We start from the raw sequence: 26,247 nt of genomic DNA, 5'->3' as shown, positions 1-26,247 counted from the left end.
AGAAAAGGATGCACTTTTTACAGAACTTTTATTACAGTTAATGCAGATAATTGTTCAAGCATGATGCAAGAGAGACAAATATCTTATATCTCACCAGGACTCAAATCACTTCAAGTTCCTGGAAAAAGCTGGCAGATTTTGATTGATGCAAGGGATTTAAATGTCCACTAACACACTCTAGGGTTTCTGCAGGCTGGCTGGCCAGCTGAATATTCAAATGAATCAAACCAGGAAAACATTTAAACAATCACATGACCCGTTAAGTACAATTTATTTTTTCAATGGCTGTTTATTGTGCAACTAAGTTTTATCAACCACATTGCTTTTAAAAGAATGACAAAAAAAAGCTTAATTTGCTTTTACACATCCATGAAGATGTCTTTTGAGCAAACAAAATAAACTCTTACATCTTCTTGAAATTGAAAAGAAACAGTGACTAATGCATTCATATTTTACAAGCTGTTAAAGTGCACACTTCTAACAGACTCCAAAAAAAATCTTGTTTCCTCTAAATTGCTCTTTAAGTTTATCTAAGGTCAACAACCTCATCTCATTCCACTCTGCTTGAATATATAATGGTTCAGTTCTTTAGTGGCGCTTTACCAACACTCAGTGTATTTTCACATCATTCTAAAAGTGCTGGAAACCCATCCAGACCTATATAGTGGTTTAATTTGCAGAGAAAAGGACAATTGGTCTTGGCGGATGTCGGCACTCCCCAAGTGCCCTTCTGGCTCGAGATGTCTTGCGTACCTTTTTATACATATATCCTAAAAAATAAAAGTGGCTTATTCTGTATATTTAGCAATGGCGAGAACTCTGATGGAATTTAAAATGCATTTCTGTGAAAGCAAAGCACAGATTTGTATGCAAAAGGGCTTGGCGCTTCATTATATAAAAGTGCGTAAAGGACCTTTGGAGAAAAAAAAATGATTTGCAACCTAATGTTTCAAAAAAATAAATAAAAAAGAATAAATTCAGATAGTTTCCATGGTCCATCAACAAAATGCTGCCCACTCAAATGTAGGTCCATGATAATAAATATTCTATCTGGCTCATTTGATGAATGTGAATTAATGGTTTTAATAGTACACTTTACTTTGCGTGCGCAAATATATGCAAAGTGAAAACAGTTTATCATTGCACAGTGAAATACTGCACAGTCGGCTCATTTGGACAGGATATTCTTACATTTCTCATGGTGGAGCTGCAGCTGAAGCAAGCACATTATAGAGATCAGTTTCGAGGCAAGTGTGTGAAGGTGACATGCACACTGCATTAGGTCTGCTGCAGGAAGTTAAAAACTGCTTCAAATTAGATGCTGAAAATAAATTAAAAAATGAAAAAAAATAAACACATCAGAACCCAGAAATTCATGATTTGTATTCCATTAAAAGATTACTTTGCCTGAAAGCGGAATTAGTTCAGTTGCTCTCGACACACAGCAAACACAAATTTGTGCAATCCCATGCTCTGGAACATTTAACATTGAGTTTGAACGTTCTCCTTGTGGTTGTGCAGAAGTTTTGTGGCTACCCCAGCTTTCTCAGGTTTCTAAAGAGATGCTGACTCTAAACTACCAGGAGAGTTCAAATTGCGTGTTATAAGCCTTCGTCTCCCAGGACTGTAACAAATACAAAAACAGGATTCCTAATGGAGTTTCTAAAATAGTTTACAATATCCTGACATCAAGCACAGCAAATCACAAGGATATCATTTGAATTTCAATTATGCTGCTTTGCAGCTGCATCACTGCAGGAGGCGAACGGTGTTCAAATGTTGAGCAAGTGTCTTTCAACTTCACTAGGATCTCCAAGTCAATTTTAAGCAAAATTTCTTCAGATGTATGAGCAGTATGTATAGTTGCAACCTTAATGCTATATGCACACAATACAAGCTTGGCATGATCCCAAATGAAAATGGGCTTTTTCGAATTTTTGAGTCTCTAAATAGTCACAGGTTATTTGAACCCAGCAAGATAAGGGTCTTAACCTGTGATGGACTGGAGATCTGTCCCAGGAGAAGCCCTTCATTCCTTGTCAGCTGTGATTGACTCCACCTACCTGAAAACCTAAAGTTTGAGGAAGCAGCTTTAGAAGACAGACAAGTTTTTTTTTTTTTTTTTCCTCCCCGTAAAGCTTTCTTTTCTATCTGCAGAGCCATACATTTTTATAACATCACCAGGGAGATGAACAGTAATTTGCTGTTCTTGGGAAAAAAATGAACAACTCCCACCACTGCACATGTACCGAAGCACTTGCTTGTCGCAAATTTCTCATCCCAAAGGGGAATATGTGCACCCCTGGTCAGGAAGACAACGTCCAGCCAGAATAAATCAAAAGACAAAGAAGCTCAAAAGGAGTGCAGACGCCACGAGAGGTGGAGGCTGCTTCACTGAAGAAATAGGAATGCATCCGGGTCTGCCTCAAAGCTCTGAAGTCTTCCCGTGCTCTGACAGCTCGAGAAATACATCACGCCGCTGACTTTTTACAAAACCAAGTTGAGAATACGCGCCGCGAATAACTTTCCTGGCTTTCCAACCTGTGTACAAGGCAGCCCTTTCTAACACAGCAAGATTAAATGTGGTGCTTCTATTGTGTACTTTCAGGATGCTGTAATTCACTTTTTCTATTGAAGGTCAGCAAATCTTGTGGTTCAAAACAGTGTGTGCGATGCAATATAGCAGCTTTAGTGTTGGTGGAACGCTTCAGTCAAATGCACCATTATAAAGTGGCGGAGTGCACAGTCCTCCGTGTACACATTTCACCATGAGACAGCTACTTGCAGCTTTGGTTTGTTTTCCGATGCGTGGACACACGGCAGTAAATAAGACACCTTTCAACATTTGCAGATCGAGAATGACTGCATCGTACGGCTAATTGCATTACCACAGCTTCATCAGCTCCACCATCTCTGGGCCTGGACTCATTGACAATTACAGTCACTTATCTATTAGATCAGCGGGCTCGTCTCTGACTCTGTTTGTCTTTCCGTCTCCTCCCAATGCAAATCTTCCTTGCTTCCCTAAGTTCAACCCGTACTTATGCCTCCTTCTCCTTCAGTCTTCTGCTTGCCCTCTGTCTCCCGGGTGCCTTTTTCCTTCCCCTCACGTCAGCTGTCTGTCACCGCCTCACTGCGGTGTCTCCCGCTCCCCTCACCTGTCACCCTCCAGGGGTTTAATCATCAGCTTAATGTCACACCCTATTTAGGGAATGCCTGAAAACACACATGCAGCCACATTCCTTCTCCTCTGGTTAGTGATCTTACATTTTCCAGCCGGCACCCCCTTTTTTTTTTCCGAGCAGTAAGCAACTTGAAAGGCACGCTCACTGATATGGAGCTCTTCCACACGCAGACTGCTGAGCTCTGTTTGCATATGTTAGATTGCAACGGTAATGTGCTTGATATCACATGCGATAAATTTATCTGAGAACACTTGAGCTGCCAGGATTGCTTGCGTGTGGATGAGTGGCAGACAAGTGTGGAGCTGATGCTGAACAAACTTAAAACAGCAGAGGAAGCAGGCAGCAAAGGTAATGGATGCCAAAGCGACAAGCAGACAGAGGAAGGGTGATAAGACTGCAGTTAAGAAGACGATATGGGTAAAAGGTGCAAGCACATAATTTCTTCATGGCAAAAAAAAAAAAAAAAAAAAAAAGGAGATAAAACTGAAATGAAGGAACCAATGAAGCACATATTGCAAGGACGTCACATCATATTCAAATGGTGTGTGTCAAAATCCATAAAGCATCAACAGATATCTGTAGTCAAAACTGTTGTAACAGCAGCTTAACCGAGAAAAACATGTCACTTCACAGTTCCAGAAAAAAAAACACGGTGCAGCCATCTCCTTCAGCTGCTGCCTTGGCAGACAACAAAACAAAGCTGTTATCTTGTGAAGTTAGCTGGTGGAGCACAAAGGTGGAGCAGCTAAGCAGAGCCATTGCTGTACACATATTTGGGATGGAACCTTTCAAAGAGACTTTTGGGTTATGTTGCGCGTTGAAGTTGCCGGAATACATCGTCAGAGCGAGCTGGGGCGTGATCGGCTATGAGGGGGGCGAGGGGCAGGGCGAGGATATCAAGGAGTTACGGTTGTGTGCGAACCTCGCTGATTAATGCCCGTTATACTATTGTTTTCTTCTGTAGCGTTGGTGTGGTTACAGTCCACAGTAATCTCAGGTCTAGAAGTGAACAAAACAGCATGAAGACAACTAACTCGTCCTCCTTTTAAACAGCCAGCTGGATGTGACAGTACATTTCTGTTGAAAACTAAACACTGCAACCACACATTTTTATATGCCATAGTGTTAAATAAAGATAGTCAGATTTCTTGTTGTCAGTAATTTTGAAGGAACGCTGTAAAACACTGTTAAAATGATTGGTACCTGCCTGAGTAGTTTACAGAAAGCATACTACCATGACAACCAAAAGCTCACAAAAACTGAAATGCCAAAAGAAATTTTCCCTAAATGTGATCAGAATGATGTGTACCGGTAGTTTAATTTGTATTCTCTTTGATCAGAGACAGAACATTTGAATAATGTCACCATGTATGTTTGCGAACCACATTTTATGGGTGCAGACAAGTCACATTACAGAAACAACTTGCAGGCTTTTCACAGCCACGTCCGGAGAGCGTTCATTGAATCGTTGTGTCCATCATAGAGAAAGTATTTGGATAAAACAAACCGCATATTTAATATAGAGCTCCTTCTTACAAGGTAAGTTAACCGAGCAGAAACATGTGTCCATGAGTGGTGCAAACTTGTTAAAAGCAATGATCCTGAGTTAATGGAAAAGACATTCACACCTAATGCTTTCACGATGGTACTGATAACCTCAATCACTTTTTTGGGAGTAGCGAGGATGCACACTATTCTGATGATTGACTTGTGCTCGTGGAACAAGCACATAAGGTCATCAAGAAGACCGAAAAACAAGCAAGAGGAAAAAAAATGACAGTAAACAATTAAAACAATCAAAATACACTACGTATCAATGAAACTCCAAGAGGTAATTTCAAATACACATTATATCTGTGAAAGAATAAATAGTTTTTAATGGTGGATAAGATACAGCATCAGTTATTTGCATCAGTATCAATAAAATCAATGTTTTCCTCAGCAGGGTCTAAACATGTTGTATTGCTTTACAAAGGATAGGTCCTGTTGCAAAAGTCATCATTCAAACGTGTCGACATTTTTGGTTTATTATTCAAAGAACGTGACTCATTTGACGCACGTGCCATATTTCACAGAAAAAGTAGTTAAATATTTAGTCCTCAGGCATGAATATCCTCCTTTTCAATAAGCTCTGATTAAACACTTGGCTCTTTTTATCCCCGGCCCCCCTGTCATTGTCCATTTTCTATTAAATTGACTACTTTTTACCACTTGTGTGGTTTACAGGTGATAAGCTCCCCAAGGGAGTGATCCCTGACAAATTGAAAATTTATGACCATGTAAATATTTCACCAACTTAGCACAGGTGGCATGCATGCCACTTTCACAGGCACCTGACAGGCCTAATAACAGCCTCTGGCCAGACTTGACATTGTGTTATAAAAAGAAGCATACATAAAATTTCATATTAATCCACTTAGTTTTTAAACCCCCAGATGCTGTATCTGTCGTTGACACAGTCGGCCAGGTGACTTTATGAGGTCGGCTCGTCGGAAAAGTAACACTGCCGGGCTCAGTGAAATGAAAACCAGAAGAAAAAAAAAGTTCAGAAAGAAATATGAGACATCCTCCAACGGCACGATTCTTTTGTTTACTCCTTGCTGCAGCTTAAGTGGATAGAAACGGGTAGAAAGAGGCTTCCTGCAAAAAGTAATACAGCACTGTCTGTCTGATATCTAGTGCAGTATCAGAGTGGCAGGAAGGATGGGAGCAGAAATGGAGTAGCTGCTTTGATTTTTCCTCCCTCGTATTACGCCTGAGCCCTGCAAGAACATTTCAGAACTTTTTTTTTTTTTTCCCCAGCTGTTGCCAACTTTTCCATCAAATTTTACAAAGCAATGCATTTACCGTTCGACGTGAGGGGTTTAATTAGGAGAACCGTTTCTTAACGGAAAGCATGACGTCACCGCAGCAATCCATCTCTTCCCAATATGTTTTTATTAACAACTTGTCAGGAAGTTGAACATATATCACAAGTCAGCCAATCAACTGTGGATGTTTATCGGCAACAAGTTGCTAATCTAGTTATCTGGATGCGAGGGGCAGATGGCTCTTTATCAAAACATTTTTCACACGTGGCAACGAACCTGGTCATTTATAAACACTGAATGTATGCGGTAATGTCACGCCTGCCATAATCGATGTCATTTAGTTGTCAATTAGGCTGCAGGCCAATCAATGCGGGATAATGGGGACGATGATGCCTCGCACATCACTCTGCGGAATGAGCCGTCCGCAGTAATGAAGGCAGAGACACGTCCTCACGAAACTGCATCAGAAAAACGACAAAAGAATCTGAAAATCTGTCAATATGTTGGTTCACAAGTTCTTAAATTTAAAATTGGCTGGAATTTCAATTAAATGGACTCATTTCAACTATGAACATGTTTGTTCCCATAAATTAATCACAGGTTGTCGAGGGAAAAAAAAAAAAATATGCAGATGACTTTGAGCATTGACCTGGCCCCCAATAAACTTTTTTTTTCTTCTTCTTTGTATTTAATGTGTTCAAACCAAACCTGAGAAAGTTTGTGTCCTATTTTGGGTTCTGGCTGATTGATCTTAGGCAACCACATTTCCCTGGGTTTTGACTGAGAGACTGACATAACAAGGTCAGGAAATGCCAAAGGGAGATCGAGATGTGCCAGTAGGCAGCTACAAATATCAAACAGGCAAACTAAACATAAAAGACTAACTCTAAAATGTCAGACTTCTTGCTGAGCCTGTAATAAACCGAGCAAACACCTTTTTACATAATAGCATTATATACGAGGGAAATGTAAGCTTGTGTGACGTGTTCCTCAATGCTAAAAACAGTAAACGCCATGCTTTAAAAGTTAAATGCGACACATTCTTTGATTTATGTTAAGTTTTCATATACATTGTGCTCAGTGTACTGACTCTATTGTTTTTATCCATTATGTTCACAATAGAACTAAACAAAAACATTTAAAAATAACCAACAGTATGTGAAGTTTTGCCAAGTCCACACAATATCCTAATATCTATTTATCGTGACTTCTGTTTTCAGTCCAACAAAAAGATGAGAAACAGCAGGTGTCCACACGAGTAGACAGAACTAACATAACTGCTCGAGCTCTTGGCAAATACTGATCGAGAAGAAAAAAAAAAAAAAACGGCCAAAACGGAGCTTGGCAAGCGGTCAGACTGGACATTGTATTCATTCACCACTAGCAAAACGTGGCATCGCCAGCATTGTGTTCCTTTCCTTTGGCTGAGCGATTCAGTATAGAATATTTTCAGGTAGAAAGATAATTAATGGGTGTTTTATGACCTTTGTATGCATGGAAATAGATCCGTGCTCTTCAGACTGTATAAAGGTCACTGCTTTTATAGTTACATACATTCAATATTTACCTGTTAGTTGCTCTTCCTGCATTGTTTGGTGGATATTCAAGTTTATGAGCATGTCATTGGTTAAAATAAAAAAAAACACACGATGCAAACAGATGGACTAGAAAGGGGTAGGATTTATTATGCTTATGCTTCTTCCACCTCCTTCTTGAGCATGTTTTAATGCTTAGTTTGTTTTTATGTATTATGATTGACAAAAACTACAACAAGTAATGAACAAATTAAGGATCACAATCTGAGGCAACATTGCAGGCAGCAGTGGTCTGTGAAGCCACGAAACACCTTCAAGTGTCACACAGCCACTCTTCAGTTTTGCAAAATCAATCTTTCAACATGCAGGCTTGCTAAAGGGCACAATTATATACAGTCGATTACAAATGTAATCCATTTTAATGAATTAAATGTTGTGTGTATTTGTTTACAGAGACTCATTGATTAAGTTGATATTGTTGAAAAAATGTTTCATTGATATGACAAAGGTCATCTAAAAAAATAGGGATATATGTAAAACAGCAAAGCTTGATTTGGCCGAGAATTGTCAAATTGTTTCACCAAAAACACCTCAACATGTCGGGGGGAATCCAGCGTGGCTCTGCGGTGGTCAATCAAACCTAAAACTCACCATCTCTTGGAAAAAAAGGCTTCCAGGATGTCGTATTGCCTTTGAACCGGTGTCCTTCCAGAGCGTAACACCTCTCCCCGAGGTTGAGAAACTGACAGATCGAGGCCAGTGTGTGATGACAGTGGCAAATTAAGATGTATTGCTTTTACTGGGGTGATGAAATCAGGACATCAGAGGGAGAAACCAAGAAACTGCTCTGCTGCTCTCAACGCGAGAACATCTCCATGTTTCCTTTAAGCGGAAACCAATCTCAGGAAAAACCTCAGAAAACCTCTCAGGAGAGCTTTTTTTTTTTTTCATATATTCCTCACTTCACTAGATTCATTCATGCATGTATGCATATGAATACAAGATTTCTCAATCTTGCCATTATTTGCTTTACAAGCGCTAGGAGGGCAGCATGTTCATGGGGTGCCATAAATTACAACCTAATTTTAAAAACCAGGCTAAAAGATATTTGTAGACAGCGTCTGACTGTTTGTCCAGTTCATAACCCCTTTCCCACTGGCCTCTGTGAGCCTGCATACAGATTACTGTTCCTTTCTTCCTTGATATCTCCTGGTCTGAAGGCCGAATGAACACATGTGGGCAGCAGCACCATTTTTTGAAAACCGTATCACAGGAAGCGGGAGGGGAAAAAAGCTGCAAGTTTGAGTATTTCATTTGGCTGCTGCTGTTTCTTGATTTATTTGTTTACCTTACCTTTCCTTCTCCCCAAAAAAATTGAGTTTCTTGGGAATTTTTCCTTTTTCATCAGCACAGTAGTCCTTGGGGAGTTTCAGGTATCTCCTTCCACCAGCACACCTGATTCCAGAGAATACAGCATTCAGCTTCACAGGAAACTGATAAGTGAAGGAAGGAAACATTCGAAACATGCAGAGTGTTGAAAGCGCTTACACAGAATATAAATAAAAGAATAGGTGGACCACCAGGGCTGATTTTTAAACATCGATACTTGGAAAACACTGAATGAAAAATGCAGTTGTACAGCGACTCCGGTTCAAATCTGGATCGAGCTCAGGCGTCTTCTGTGGCGTTTGTATGTGCATAAAACTCAAGACCACAGCATCACACTGTTTTAGAGCAAAATATCCAACTATTATTGAAATTTATTTAAAAAGCAAGTGAAAATTCAAATATCCGCGTTGTCACTACACAAAAACTTAACACTTATCACGCCGGTACAGCTGAATTTACAGCTTTCTGGCATTGGAACGTATCAGTTCAGCTTCCTCATCATAGTTTACCTGAAAAAAAAAAAAAAAACTAGTTACAAAACAGTTAAAAACACTACTCTTAATAAAAATATTAATTTCAATAAGAAAACAAACAGTTATTGTACAAGATAGTAAATCATAAAGATACGAGAGATCCTTTAGTAATCTGCTGATATTCATTTCAGAAAAATATTGTTTAAAAAAATTGATACAATATTTTTCCAGCTTTTTCCTCTTAATATTTTATATGTTTCACTTCTATAAGTCATCAGTTGCTGTTTTGCATGCTTCAGTAATGTTCCGGTTTATAAATATAAAGACAATCAAACATACAATGTTGCTGAAAATGTTTCACTGATCAGCATCAATATAAGAAAATATGACTTTTTTTTTTTGAGCATTTCCTTTTAATTGGTTAGATTTTTGAAAGCGCTGTTTAGTTTGAGTTTATTGAGGAGCTGGGTGTTGATTGCCTGTTTTATTTGGGAGCAGGCAGACAGATTCATTAAGCTCGACTGCTAACAAAAGCCACATCAACACTTTTATCACCCTTTGCTCTTTTACGAATAGGAAACAGAGGTGGAAAAGTTTTGGCATTTTTATAGTTCTAAAAATTACTCCTACTGGTGATAAAACAACAGCTCCTACTGGGGTTAAATCCATAGCAGTCAAAGCAGACTTTGTCAGTGTATTCTGGTTAGCCGATTATTTATAATGTCTGTAGTGAAGAAAATGTGACAGAGTGATGGTTTTAATTTAACCGAGTCTGCTAATCTCAACGCTGAGCGTATTTTCTGTAAATGAACTGCACTGATAACAACTGGAGCAGATGCTTTTACTGGGGCAAAGTTGGACATTTTCCAAAACACTGAGTGGTGAGTAATGACCCCAAATATTTGTTAGTTGTTTTTTTAAATGGACCATTGTCTTTGAAAGAATAACTAGATACACTTGATGAAGCCACATAGATCAAGCAACTGTATCATGTTACTGATCTACATTTAACATGCTGATTACGCAGCAGGTTGGAGGTGAAAAACCTTTGAATATCAAACAACATGATGTACTGGCATTATCAATGCAAGAGGCAAACATAACTGATTTGTTTTCCGAAAAAAAAAACACCACAGAACGGCTTTAATCAAAACTTAATATTTCACACTGTTTACCTAATTTCCAGGTTGTAACTACATGCTGCGTTTCCGTTTCAGCTGCTGCAAGCTGACAAATGATTAATGAGTTTCCGTTATTTACAACTTAGGGTACCTGCAAGCATTAAAAGTGAAACTTAATTTGATAAAGGATTTAAAGGGGTTTATAATTTATGTGCAAATGTACAACCAGGCTTGCATCTGATATGTTTCTCAAGTACTAGATTGCCCTTGTTCCTACAATGAGTTTCTTTTGATATGCCAACAATCATTAACAATACCAATATCCTGAGCCTTATGTTTTGAATCAATACAGGTAATAAGCAGTAATCCAGAGAATTTATAGTGAATATTTATTGCTCAATAGTGCTCAGTGACACAGGTTGAATTAAGCGAGTCACTGCATGATGAACTACCATGTTAATACGGCTGCAGCACATTTGGTGATAGGATTCAAGTAACTGATTCCAATGAATCACAATAAAATGCAGAGTGCAGTGACTTACTCATTACTGTTGTCCTATGAGGAAAAAAAATGTAAATTTCAGGAGCTGCAATATCTTGCTTCAATATTAGCCAAACCGGCTTAAAATTTGCCATTTCAATCAACTCTTGTTTGTTAAGGAGTTGTTTGCAACAACACATCATCAGTAGGGTAAAACTAAACTGTCTCACAACGGTCTCAACCCAGCTCACGTTCCCTATTACTGGGTGAACAATCCAGTGCTTGGTGAATTCTGCTTCTCAATGACACGAAGAGTCAACAAAGAAGGATCAGAACGTGATGTCGCTGTGAACGCTTGGCCGCCACAAGCCAGTTGTCCCTGTGGGAACATTTCTGACTCTTCCTGTTTAAGAAACAAAAAGTCACAAGGATCGTGAGGTGCTACTTTCATAATTTGCATTTATAGTAAAAATCACAATCAAATCATCACTTTTCACAGAAGCAGTCATTAACTGTTACACAACAATAAAAGAGAAGTTTTGATGATTTTTTTTTTGAATTTTTACTGTTTTTGAATCAAAATTTCTAATTGTTACACGTTTAAAAAGCTGCACAAACCCCAACCAAAGCATTTCGCCAGTGATTCTCAGCTGCACCAAAAAACAGGACAAAGAAGAAAAAGAAGAAAAGCTTAAAGCCGATTCAGATTAGCTCTTTCTTTTCTCCACTGCCTTCTCTCTTCCTCACTTCTGAGGCACAGACGACTTGATTCTTGTATTACGCAGAGGAACTACAGAATGGGGGGGAAAAAAGGTGAAAGTAGTAACTGGGAGTAAGTCGTCCCCGAGCTGAACAGGGTTTGATGATGTGATGTTTGATTCCTTAATGTTCTTTCATGACCGTCAGTGTTCAGATGGTGAAAGTGCCGTGGAGCTCAAACGTCTCTCTTCCCTTCCGTCCTGTCCTCTCCTGCTATGGAAATAACAACTACCTTTCTTTTGTGCTCCCGTCAAAGCGAGGCGATGGTGTTGCCATGGCAACCACTCACTAGCTGCTATATGCCTCACAATCTCTCCTGATTTTTGCCCCCCCTTTTTTCTCTCTCTCTCTCCTTTAGTGTATTTATCTTGTTTTCCTCCAATTTAATTCCTCATCTTGCGCTGCCCTCCGAAATCCTCAGTCGTTCCTTTACACAAGCACCAAAACAATCTTTGATCTCCGCTTGGTGTTAATCGCAGATTTATCCTCAACAGAGGCACCACACGGCCAGAAAAGCAAGTATTCTGCAGTGGTGATTCATGGGACATATGTAAATTTGCCACAACCACACTGAACATGGCCGGCAGACTCCAGATCAGCCACAAAGGGGACATGGATATGCAGTTTTTTAAAAAAAAAAGAATATTTGGCTTATTTTAACTGGAGCCAAACTAGGACATCTACTCATCCAGTCATAAATGAAGTTGTGAATTTACTGTGTTTTTATGCACAATTGTCAGTCGCACATCTGTGTTGCCAGTCTGATGCTCCGCCTCATCCCAGAGGTCCTGGAACTGGGCCGAGATCCGATATCTGTGGAGGTCATGTGAGGACACTAAAACCATGCTGAGGAGACTGTTTGAGGTGATTCACGCTTTGTGGTTAAATTATCTCGCTGGAAGTATACTCACTGGAGGATGGCACGCTGCAGTCGTAAAGGGACGGACATGGTCACTAGAACAACAGTAGTCAGCTAGGCTGTGGCATTTACACAGCGCTCATTTGGCACAAAGGGTACCAAAAGTGTGCCAAGAGAATATTCCAAACAACTTTATACCAGCGGCAGCAGTCTGAATCGTTGAGATAAAGCAAGATGGATCTAAGCTTTCACGGTGTGTTTGCCAATTCTGGCCTGTCCGCAGCCAAAATTCAGTCATCTGAAAATTTTTGAGTATTATCTAGTGGCAAATTGTGAGTCCCTTAACATTTTATCGTTAGCATGATGTTCTTTTGACAGTAGTGGCTTCGAGGTCACTGTTAAACATGGTTATGGTAAACAGTCCATGAACCTTTCTTATTCCAGCTCTTGGTTTCTACCGCAGTAGGTCTTCCAGGAGATGTACCTAAATACAGTACTTTTTGTTGTGGATACACGACTCAGTGCTCAGATTCTAGCATTGTAAACTGTGTACACATGCAATATTTTATCTTAGTTTCGTGATTTTCAAATTCTATATGGATGTTCTCCTTATGCCTCTTCTGACTTCTAATGCATAAAAGTTCAAAAGAACAAAACTGTTTCATTAAGGATAAAAAGTGTCATGATGACAAAGTAGAAAAAAAAAACACTGCACTTTGTGCTAGAATTCATCTTCCTGAAGCATTACCAAAAATGGGTAAAATGTACCTGATGGAAATCCAGTCAAGCTTTTTTTAGTACACTATGTACAATTCATCCCATTATAATTCAGATTTACCTGATTACATACAGCTGAGCCCACTAAATATATTTGCACATCGGAGATAAAAATCCAAGCCTATAAATAATATGATTTCTATCAAATTAGGCTTATATGTGGCAGACTTCAAATAGTGAGTCTCCTCAGAGCCCCAAAGCCTCATTTAACAAGTTTCAACTTGTGGTATAACAGTTTGATTAAAGTTGTTTGAGTCAAAATTCTCTGCAAACTTTGCAGGATTATTCTGAGAAAGATTCAGACCATTCGCAATCTCACTGGCATTTCTCGATGTGAATACAGAGTGGGAATTGGGAATGTGCAGTCTTCGGGGATTTGAGGAGCTGTAAGAGACACTGAACGTTGTGTGGCTGTTGCACAGAGTTGTGCATCTATCTCCCCTCACCAGTATATACCCAGGAAGCTATCATCTATAGTATTATGTGCACATTGCTTAGTGCACAAACCTGTACAAGTGTGAAATATTGTACTGCATTTTAACCAAGAGTCTTGGTTACCTACTTATTTTTCCAAGTGCACACTCTTCTGCAACTCTACACAACTTCCCTCCAATGAGAACAAGGAAAATATAAATAATCCATTTATATTCACTGCAGGTGATGAATGCTGCTGTCCTTTAAAGCAGCAGCCAAAACATTTGGAAGAGCTCAAAGTTTAAGATTAAACGTTTGATAGTTTTTTTTGGGGGGGTAATGTTGGAAAAATAAGTAATTAAAAAGCAATGAGTGCCCTCAAAATGAGTTTTTGTTAGTATTTCACGCTGGCATGTTGAGGCATAGCATTTGGCAATGTACACTGGTCACAATGTAAGCCAAAACTCACACCATTGACTTTTTACAAATGAAGCCCATAATTGTGCTTTACTTCTGAGATTTATTCCATCCTGACAAAGGTGAGAAAAAAAACACACAGAGGTTTTGGATATTTTTTGCAACTGCTCCCATCTATCAACAAACTTAGTCCCAAACATCCAGCAGAGTGGCGACACCACAGCGGCTGAAGTCTGGCGTCACAGGAGCTTTTTAAATCCTCTGTTAAACCCAGCTTCAAACACTGATTAAACCAGGTAAAAGCAGCTTGAAACAAAGAGAGGTTGTGTACCCTGGTGCCATCACAGTGTGGGATAAGAGACTGGAAACACCTGAAGCAGCAGTTCATTCTTGAACCAGGTAATTAGTTCTTTTAATGACCGGGCTAAAAGGCTCTGTCTTTGTTAAAGTGCTCAATGCGCACTCCTTAATGGCAGCACATAAAAGCGCATGCAGTACTGTAACTGTAAATGACATGCGTGTAATCACCTTTCTTCTTCTGCTGTCACATTAGAGGCAGAAAAGCTCCACAAAAGATAAATTAACAAACAAGCTTGGGCATTGCAATACGAGGCAGGCTTTTGCAATAATTGAGAAAAGTGAAAACGTTTTGAAAGCATTGCTAAAAGCAACTTAAAGCCGCTGACTTAATCCTCTGTGTTCCTCCATTTTGTGAATGCAGACTTAAAGAGTCAGTCAGCAGAATAATAACAGGGAGAAATGTTAAGTTTTTCTTGCTATTGTGCAGGAAGACGAAGCAGAAAAGAGTGTACTCCATCCTCATACTGAAACTTCAGCTATTTTTAGTTCTGATGATAATAGTATTCTTCTCCCATCTTAGAAACTCAATCATCTTCAACACTGGCTGGATTCAACTTATGGTACCATAGAGGGCTGGAACTTATTCCAATGGATTTTTATCGATTTTACATGATCAGAGACATCATGCACACAATCATACACCAAAAGTACAAGCGAGGACTATCAGTCTTCCTCTATGTTCTTATTCAAAATTTCTTCTTGTTCTTGATACTCAACTGTTTTACTTTTTGATAAAATATTTTATTAGGACTTTACCTGCAATTGATATGAAACGTTTTTTTTTTATTTTTTATTTCCAAATGTCAAAATCAAGCAGGTTGTGTATATTTAGGCCACTAGAGGGCCTACAAAAAAATATTTTTTTTAATTACAAACGGGAGACAGGGCTTCATGCCAGACGAAAAATAACGAAAAATAAGGAAACTATCAAATGTCCACGATTTTTTTTTTTTTTTTTTTTTTTTTACGGCTAACCGTGAGTTTGTCCTGCTGGCTTCTTACAGTGAAGTGGAAAGATTCAAGAACGGCACAATCACTCCAGACCCCAGTGAGATTTTCTCATCACAACATGATGGTGAGAAGGGAGGAAAAAAAACAGAATCCCAGGCTCGTCAGGGAGTAGTGTGTTCTCTTGATATTTGTTGGACAATCATATTTCATTTGAACTTGCATATTTCTGTTTGCTTATGGAAAGCTAAAATCCCCCCATCGTTCTGAATGGGTTCAGGCACAGTGACCTCTTTGGAAGATTTACTCTGGCGGTGATTTGCACCAGAAAGCTGCATTACTGGATGTGCTAAAAGTCATGTAACAATAGCATTCACATGTGGATAGGCCAACCTAAAGGGAAAGCTGAAGACATTTATTTATTTTTTTAAATTGGAATAGTAATTGTTGCATTCAAAAAGTTCTTTAACAGCCCTCATAAGAGCTGCCATGCAGGGTCCTCGCACGGCATTAAGAGTTTTTCAGGGTTCAGCGTTTCTCCCAAGGACATTTTGACACATCGATCAAACCAGACTACTGAATCAGGTGTGATTATCCACGGGTAAACAGCAAAAACATCTGTGAAACAGGTAGAAAATATAAATGCATGTGGGTGGGCAGGAGATGAAAGCAGAAGTATATTTCCATGTAGGCACATCATTTTCTCTTCTTTTTTCTTGGGGTATACAACTGATTCAAAATGTCTTTGTTGAAAATCGTTATATTAAGTGACAAATAGTTTTGGTTATGTAAGGTGGGTCATGATTGTTTGAGCCACCTACACTTCCAAAAAAACAACCCTTAAAGTGCTGTCTCAGCGTGAATATTCAATTAATAAATGAGCCGAGTGCTCACTAAGCTCATCTTACAAGTGTCTTTGACAGCCTGCACGTACGGTAATTAGATGTCTGTATAACATATTCATTATGACAGGACTATATGAAGGCAAATTTTAATTTCTCTGGGGGAATGCAGCAGGAGCTCATTGTTTCCAACCAGGGTTCAATGCAATGCAGAATTTTATCTTGGATAATGGAAACAGCGGTTGTCGTGCAGAGTGGTTCAGCTCCTTTCACCAGTTATTAAACATCATTTGCAACCAGTTCCTCGAGTATTGACTTTGTAGCAACAAGCTTAATGCATGCAACAATACAGTGTCAAAATATATACATAGAGTAACCCTTCTGAGGCTCAGTGCTTCTGTCTATCATTACAGAGCAAGTCATTACCAATTTTTCAATGGGTGCAGGATGTGGCACATTTCATGAAGACTGCCTGGTAATCCCATGATTAACATCGACTGCATTGTGCTAATTTATGTTGCAATACATTTGATTTAGAGTCTAATTACAACTGTGTGGAATCGGGTAAATCTCACTGTTTACTGAATCATTATTCACCCTGAAACTTCATTAGGCTGAACTGGGAAAAAAAAAGTTTACTTTAGGTGGAGTTTCTTTAATCTTCCTCCGGCTTGGTTATCTCACTACTGTCACTTATTCACAGGGCCTGAGGTTATTTATTGTTGACTTACAGTTAAGGAGCAGCTGCTGCTTGAACTTACGGATGTTTTCTGAGGTGGAAATTTCATAAAAGGGCCAAGAATCAAGGAGTTGAGCCGAGTGTCACAAATAAGCCTGCAGTGGATTAGAGGGACTCAACTACTGTTAGACTGTATGTGACGTACAGTATATAAAAAAGCTGGAATTTACTTGTTTGGTAGTTCCTCAAGGTGATTCACACAGCTGGATAAAGATTAAAAGACGCTCATAACAGGGGGTCTGGACAGTTTTTGCAAGCTTCTCTTTGATGGCTTTCACTGTACCCAGAGAACGGACTGCTATTTCAGGAATAGACAGGTCTTACTTGATTACTGTTGATCAGCCCAAGGCTCAATTTCAACCCCTTGGTAAAAGTCTTTCAATGACGAACCTTCTCTGTTGATTGCTAAATTTCCATTGGGATTCAAACCTCGACCTTCCAGGATCCCTGGACCAGCACTGCCTCTTTTGTAGTTGTACTTATAGTTGAGCCATACTTTGCATTAATGTAACAAAATGTGAAGGGTTCAGGCCTTAATGTTTGGTCAGCTTTGTTATCTAAAAATATGAGACATGCATGAGTTTACAGAACAACCACACTCATGACCTGACATAAACAAGCAACAGTGAGATCCAATAGAAATTTCAGCGGTAGCATTATAAGCTTCCTCCGGTGCGGCTCTGAATGGAACCAACCAAATTATTGTTCCAGGAAGCTGATTTGAATGGTCGGCAGTTACAGAGGGATACTTCTCTCCAGGCCTTCTGGCCTGAATGCGCAAATCACCGCCAGAGCAAATACAGCTCGAGTGTCTCCCAGAGGGCAACTTTATTACCTCACCTCCCGCACAATTTATGACACAACACCAAAAGGGTAAATTTCTAATAACGTATCCAGGCTCCTCTGACACTAACGAGTGGCTGCAGTCCTACAGCTAGAATTTACTGTCACTCACAGAATCCCCCCCTCTCTCTTTTCAAATTGCTTCTTAGATGCTTCACAGAGAAGCAATTTGGCAAGAAAAATGTGAGTCAAAAGAAAAATGTGGGGGGGAAAGAAGCTGAATTTAAATTGGTCCCACCACGACATGCACACAGGCATGCATTTAAAACTCGATAAACTTTTAAAGTAATCTTACTTCAAAAGAGGCTGATAGGCTAATGAAAATAACAAGGGCTCAGCATGCATCATAACATCTTTCTTCGTGAAATCGGGCAGACGGCAGCAAAGTTTCACCTTTAAATAGAACACAGAGTCCATCCCTGAAAGATGTTCTGATCTCGGTGCCTCTGCGGTCTTCAAAAACTCTCGTAATTACCAAGGATTAGCTGAGTGTAAGGTGTCCTAATGAGACACAGAGGAGAGAGGGGTGATGGGAGTTGCTGGGAAGACTCGGTACTGCTGCAGAGAGAGTCTGCATGATAAAGCTCCACAACTGTCCAAATGTAAGGTACAAGTCAAAACCTACGAGTGTGTGGCATTTAAAGAGACGCTCTGTCTTTTCACTGTCAAACACGGCACTTGAAAGGCGGTCGAGTTCATGTCTGTGACAGAGCAATCTCGTGCCGCAATCTCTAAAAATACTCTTAAAGCATAATTGCCACTTTCCATACACACTGAACGCTTCGATTTCATTTAACCCCTACTACAATCTGGCTGAATGTCTTACTATAGAGGCAGTATTTTGGGGAAAAAAATTATACGCGCAGATGCATTACATCTAGTATCTTTATTTCAACGTAAGCAGCACACTATAAAACGGTTGAGTTTTGTAATTATTACATTAAATCCATGACTGCTGGCCAGAACAGTTTTAATTTCAACAATGTTTTCTGACTCAGCAATATGAGGCGCCAACAAAAGCTGATAAAATCAATAAAATATCATTAACAAAGGCGTTGGCAAAGAATTTCATTATCGATTTGTTGTGTTGCACAATTGACATATCCTAACTGTTTATCAGCCGGGCAGAGCATTGTTGACTGAAACGTCTAATCTTAAATCAGGCACTGCAGAGCGAGTTGAATTGAGGGAAGCTGAGGCAGAACAGACAGTATTCTCGCCCATTGATAGACAAAGACATCATTGATTGCTGCTGCCTATAGGAGCAGACAGAGCAGCATGGCTGACATCTTGGATGAGGGCCTGCTTTGCATCGCGTCTTCACTTCTACTGAAGCCCTTTTTTCATATTTAAGGCAAATCTGAACCCGATTCATTTTAAACCAATTTGTGGTTTTATTTTGTACAAATGGCAGACATATACAAATCATCCAAGATTCTTTTGTACATTAAAATGATGCCTTTCAGACCTCCTGCACGGGAGGTGAAGCAGTAACCCATTAAAGATGGCAACCGCGCTGCGACGTCAGCACCAACCAGCAGGTTATCCATCTCTCCTGCAGCTTGGCTAATGCTTCTTAGCTGGTTAATGACAGTAACAAAGTGTTTCTTTCAGGTCAATTAGCATTAGCAGCATTTAAATATACTTTATAAATAAACTTCACTGAAACTCACTGCAGATAAAAACCGCATGACCAAGTGTTAATCTTGTTAATCTTTGGCATAAAAGAAAGACTAAAATATTTTGTGTTTTATTCCTTTTGCTGCAATGGCTGGCAGATTGAAGGATCATAATAATAGCTGCCAACAAATTTACCAGCAGTTCACAAACTTATTTAAAAAATAACCTACCAGCAATTTACAATTGAAAAAAAAGCATCTAACAGGGACTTAAAAAATATTGTTAACCTTTCAATTTGAGTTAATTGTAGTTACCATTTAACACTTGTCTATAATCTGTGAGCATTTCACATTTTAGTTTAATTAATGTTGGTTAAAACAAAGAACCGTTCAACTGCAATAGACATTAATAAAATCTCTCTTATATTAATAAAAAAAAAAGTGACTGTGATTGATCAGTGACAACATAATATTAATGGTGTGTTGTAAACCGTTCTGGATGACTGCATGGCTGCACCTGAGTTAAACATGCTGAATATTTGATGCGATAAAATTTGGGCAGAGAATTAGTGCAGGTCAACATTACTTTATTTGGAAACAACAAACTCACTAGGCCACAGCAATATCAAAACACTGAATGCATCAAAGGAGCTGATGATAAAATAATGTTTTTTTTAATCAATTTATATGTATCTTGTAATTATCATTGGTGATGTTAGCCAACAGTACATGTTCAACCACAGAAGCGCCGATTATGGTAGTTATAGTCGAGTCAACAATGAGGGTTAGTGTTGGGCAACAACTGGGTCACAGAATGCAGACAGAAATATTCTAAATTAAATCTCTGCTCTTTATGAATGCAGTCACACAAACAGATTAGTTTCCTGGGAAAACACTTTTTCAACACGTGTAAGTGGTTGTTTGTAATTCAAAGCAAAGACCTATTTTATCACAAAAGAGGTTTTTGAAATCAAGTATCAAACACATAAGGGAAATAAAATAAAATAAAAAAGGCCACAACTGCTCCACTGTTTGTATTTGGATAGCAGGGATGCTACACGAACCACAAATGCAGAAATATGCCGGGCTCCCTGGAGTGAATTTTCATTAAAAGTTTTCTATCTCGAAGCAAAAGGCTACATAATAAAATGTCAGAGACAAATTCAAAGTCGTTAATATGCACCACCCCTCCTGAGAGATCTGCTGTACATTTGTCTTGCCTTATTTCCCTCCACTCCATAATGAATTAACTGTTGTCTAAATTAGGTCTATAAATTAACCATTCAAAAGAGCCATCATGGTCTCATGGAGTAAACACACATAGTAATCCAAAACATCACTGGGATCTGCACAGGACTAATCCCTGTACCCGCAAGTCTGTTAATTAAAACAGATAATATGATATTGTGCATACAACAGAGCTTATGTCAAGGATATTCATGGAGACAGTGGCTTTCCAAAGCACTTCAGCTGATCCATACATCAATCTCTCATGACCACTTCATCCAAGTTTGGGCTGTAAGAAGCTGGAATAACAAATAACCTATCTCTGCTGCCCTCTGATTGCAGGAGGACATGCATCCTCCACAAAAAGCTTAAGATGTTCTTCCTGTAAGGCAAGCAGAGCTAACCACTACACCACCAGAACACCAACTACAGTATTTCAGCTGAGTAAACACTGATGCTGCTCAGCTTAAAACCTTATCAAATATATGTCCGAACAGCTTCTGCATTTCTCTTTCACAAAGAAAAACTTGGTTCACAATCAATTAGTTATATTTCTTTCAGTAGCCATGGTTAGGGTTAGTGACGGACAGTATCTAAACTGGCAGGATGGATTTGTCTCCTGAAAAAATTATTTTTCAAATCATTGCTAGATGGAGTTCTGGCCCTCATAATGCATTTGAGAACCTCAGATGTAGATGAGATTATATGCACAGGTAGTGTTGATATGCACCAAACAGTCCAATTAAGCTCTGCTGTAAGTCACTGTAGGTCAAGAACCACTCTGTTAATTAAAAAGAAATCACAGTTCATAATCACTTTACGACACGAAGGACTGAAAATATCAAGATGTTTGAAGGCTTCCTTGAGTTCAGTGGTGGAAATAAATCAAATTCTCTCATGAAGCCGGCTCTCAGGAGAACTGGGAGAACTGACAGCAGTGCTTCCTCAAGTTCAAGTAGCTGCTGCAACATTAACCTTGAGGAAGAGATTTCATACATTTGTTTATGGAAACCATACTTCAGTGAAACCAATCCACTGAGAGAACATGCAAACCCCAAAGAGTAACCTCAACGTAAATTCAAACCATCAAGCCGTGAGGAAAAAATGATAACCACCACTAAGAAACTATTATTGACAATAAATAAGAAATTATCAGCTTGAAAAAAAAAGTGCTGGTGGCAACATGTTTACCATCCATCCAAAAATATGGGCGAAAAAACATCTGGTTTGAGATGAGTGGGCCATTAAGTTTTAAACACAGCAATCAAAGTGGCAAATTTCACTACTGGATTCAAGAAACAGGGGCTGTAAGAATTCAGTCAAATTGTGTGAATTGAATAATTTGCACTAAATAAAATCAACATATGTGAGATGCTAGAGAACATGTTCTTTGAATAATTTCCCTTCCCAACTCATGCCAAGTAAAACAACAGAGAAGAGGCTGCAGAGAAACTAGAAAGGAGCAGCAGAAACCAACCACCACTAATTGCTCGGATCCCTTTTATTAACCTCACCTCAGTTGTTCAAAGCTACGAAAGAAAAGTAAAGCTAATTACTTTGTGAGGACATCACTGCCATTAAGAGCAAAATCAGTATCATATAATTCCATGAAACAAACTACTTATGCCCTGCAAACTCCCTCATTTTCTGATTTAAAAGATCAGCCAATGAAATACACCTTTTTTGTACAACTCTTTCAGCTGGAACAACCACAAAAAGTCAAGAACAATCTAAGTTGAGAATGACTGGTGGTAACTTCACGATGCAATCTTAAAGTTGTGCAAATGGAGACACGGAAAAACATTGTGAGTTGACTATCCATCCAACTTTTATCTTTTATCTAATTTAGAGTTGCAGGGGTGCTGGAGCCATTCCCAAACTGATTGTGGACTTTTCCAGGGTAAACTCAGTCTATCACAGTGCGAACTGTGAGTGTAAGGCAATCACACATGCTCACATTCAAACCTGCAGTCAATTTTGAGCTGCTGATTAACCTGAAATGATGTTTTTGGACTGTGCAAGAAAAACAGAATGCACCAGCCTAAACCAATCTGGGTTGTTCAACTATTTTTTTTTCCTTTTTTTTTTCTTTGCAACAAACATTTCAAGCCTAACTCTCTGTCTTGTTGTACAATTTACAAATTAATACATATGAAACTATTTGATTAAGCTGATTATTTAGACATAAATAATGACAATTTACTAACACATTGCAAATGTATAAAATACTTTTGGGAGTGGTACAGTTTGTACATGTAATAAGTTGAAATTCAGACAGGAAACTTTTTAAATGCAGTTCAACACTTTTTTTTTTTTTTTTTAATAATCACTCCCTGGTAATGCTGTGTGCTATCGAGCAATCTTTCTTAAAAATAGCCTGACTTTTTTTTTCACAAATGGGATAAAGTCATGAATAATTCTTACATCGAAACGTTTATATGTATAAAGTATATTCTGTAAATAACCTTAAAATGGTCAAATTTAGCTTGAATGTGCGATATCACATATATTTGACTATTTTAAAATTTTGAAACTGGTGAGGAAACTCAACAACTTAAACAATAATGCAAGCCCAATTTTCTCTTCCACTCGAATTCACATACCTATAAAATGTGACAGCATAACACCGAAGTACTCAACAATACTATAAGCTAGAGGTATATGAAATCCGTTTTATTTTTTCCCCAATTCCGTTTTATTTTTTCCCAAATTCCGTTTTTTCCGTTTTAATATTTCTGAATTTGGTATTTTGTTTTTTATGCTCATTTTTACCATAAAAAAAGGTGTCTGGTAAGTGGAAATGAATAAATGTCCACAATTTAATAGGATATAACAGTCGATTTAATGTTTAAAGTCCTGCAACAAAGAAATAATTTTCAATTAGTCGCATGCGTCCTTGCGAGTCCAGTCCACAGTATGTTGACAGCATTTACGAAAAAAGCTTTTCCCCTGAGGCATAAAAGTCCGTGTACTGTTCTGCTCTGTATTTAGCGCTTAGCGTGGAGTTTCATAACTTTCTTGAATGTGTGAGAGGGGAGGGAGCAGCTCGCTTGGACATCGTGTTGTTGCGTCGCGTCTCGTCGTGGCTGGAACGCGCGTTCACATTTGTTTTCAATTGTATTTTGACGCAAAATTGCGGAAAGCATTTGGCGTTGTGAACGCAGCTTTAGCATGTTAGCAGCGCTGTGGAAGTGACGTACACGTTGCAGCAGCTCGGGCGGTCCCCCCGGCATGTTTGCTTTGCACTATAAGGTTCCATTTTCTCCCGAAAACTGAATTTCAGACCAGATTAGGACGAATTCCGCAATATTCCGCGTTTTATTCCAATTCCGTTTTTATTGGCCATTTCCGCGATTCCGTCCGCAATTCCGTTAACACGGATTTCATATGGCTCTATATAAGCATACTGTATTTCACACAGGCACCCACTTCAAAAAGGGACAATAAACAGATAAATCAACTCTGTAGATCTAACATCCAAACCCATATACAAATAGATATGAATTTGGACAAAACAAACTGCTGCATGTGTATAACAAAAACAAAAAAAAGAAAAAAACAGTTTGGTTGTTGGTGGTACAGTTCGCTCATTTCACAAGTTAAATATCAGACAGGAACTTTTTACTTTTTAAAGGAATTTCAACCCTTTTCTTTCTGCAAGGAAAATTCCCTCTTTTATACAATGTGTTATGTGGACCCCCCTCCCCTCCAAAAAACAAAACAAAAACAACAACAACAACAACAACAACAAACATACAAATGTATTTATAGATAGCTGTGACTTTCCCTTTGTTTCTGATTGGACATCAATCCACCAGCCACAGGAGTAACTCCACAGATTGCTACAACATCTAAAATAAGTAGAAAAACTACATATATATAATTAATAGACGTGAGCTTCCAGATCACAAAGGTCTTCTGATTAAATCTGGATCCCCAGAGAATGAGAAGGGCTTCCAGACTAACTAGGAGTAGAAGCAGATTCAACACCATGAGCAACAGCTGGAAACTAAAACTTTAAGACAGAACTTGATTCAGCACCATGGACAGTGGAAGAAACTACAGACTAACATAGGAATAGATTCAACACCATGGACAGTGGCAGGATCTACAACTTTAACGCAGAACTGGATTCAGCACCATGGACAGTTGCAAGAGCTACAACGTTAACATAGAGGCAGATTCAACACTATGAATGTCAGCTGGAAACCACAGCTTTAACATTGAATTGATTTCAACGCAATGGACAGTGGCCGAAAACTACAACTTTAACATAGATCTAAATTTAGGACCATGGACACCAACTGGAAACTACAACTTAGAGTTAGATTCAGCACCATGGGCAGCGGATGGAACCATCAACTTTAACATAGATGTGGATTTAGGATTATGGACAGCAGCTGGAAACTACAACTTCCACAAATAACTGATAAAACACCACAGACAGTGGCTGGAAACTTCGACTTCAACATAGAAGCACATCCGGGAACATGGATAAGTGGCAGAACTACAACTTTAACATAGGAGCAGATTCAACATTCGCCAACAGTGGCCGGAAACTACAACTTTAATGGAGAATTGGAATTAGCACCATGGACAGTGGTCGGAAACTACAACTTCAACAGAGAAGCAGATTCAGCCTGATGGACAGTGGCAGGAACTGCAACTTTAGCCTAGAATTGAATTCAGCACCATGGAGAGTGGCCAGAAACTACAACTTTAACACGGAAGCAAATTCAGCACCATGGGCAGTAGCTGGAAACTACAACTTGAACACAGAAATTGATTTAGGATCATGGACAATGGCATAAACTCAAGCTTTAATGCAGAATTTGATTCAGGACCATGGACAGCAACCACAGCCTACAACTTTAATGTAGAAGTGGATTCAGCACCATAGGCAGTGGCCAGGTGTTAATAACAGGTGTGCTGAGTTCTGTATGCATGCCAAGGTCTGCATGCAGGTTGCAGGAGCCAATAGAAATTCTATGAGACAATACTTTTGTCGAGTTTTGGTAGCTACAAAACACCTAAAGGACACAGCAAAAGGTTGAATTTTTTTGTAGTACAATTTGCATTTTATTGACACTTCATCTGAAACAGGTGTTGACCATCACCATGTGATTACCCAGGCTACCATTGGAAACAGCTGAAGAACTGTGTATCATTTTATTCTGTAAAAACATATGTTGAAGAATGTGATTGGGGCATATCCAAAAATCAAGATATAAGCAGGTTAGAAATTCACATTGTAATTCCAAAATGCTGAAAAATATGCCCTAAGCTCATTCATTTATAGTAAAGAAGTGCATGAATTATTTAGGAGCTGCAAAATGCATGCATGCAAAACTCTTCACAACACATGAAACTACAATTTCAACATAGAAGTGGAATCCACAAGTGCTAACTTTAAAGCTCGAAAGTCACTGTCAAACAACAATGTAACTTA

At 38.9% G+C, this 26,247-nt stretch overlaps 1 protein-coding gene across 1 annotated transcript in view; it reads right to left on the bottom strand.

Moving 5' to 3' along the window:
- Positions 1-26,247, bottom strand: part of astn1 (astrotactin 1) — a 337,883-nt gene that overhangs the window by 310,687 nt on the left and 949 nt on the right.

The sequence above is a fragment of the Salarias fasciatus genome, chromosome 18, assembly GCF_902148845.1.
Source record: "Salarias fasciatus chromosome 18, fSalaFa1.1, whole genome shotgun sequence".
Classification (NCBI taxonomy): Eukaryota; Metazoa; Chordata; class Actinopteri; order Blenniiformes; family Blenniidae; genus Salarias; species Salarias fasciatus.
This window is presented reverse-complemented; position numbering and strand designations above follow the sequence as displayed.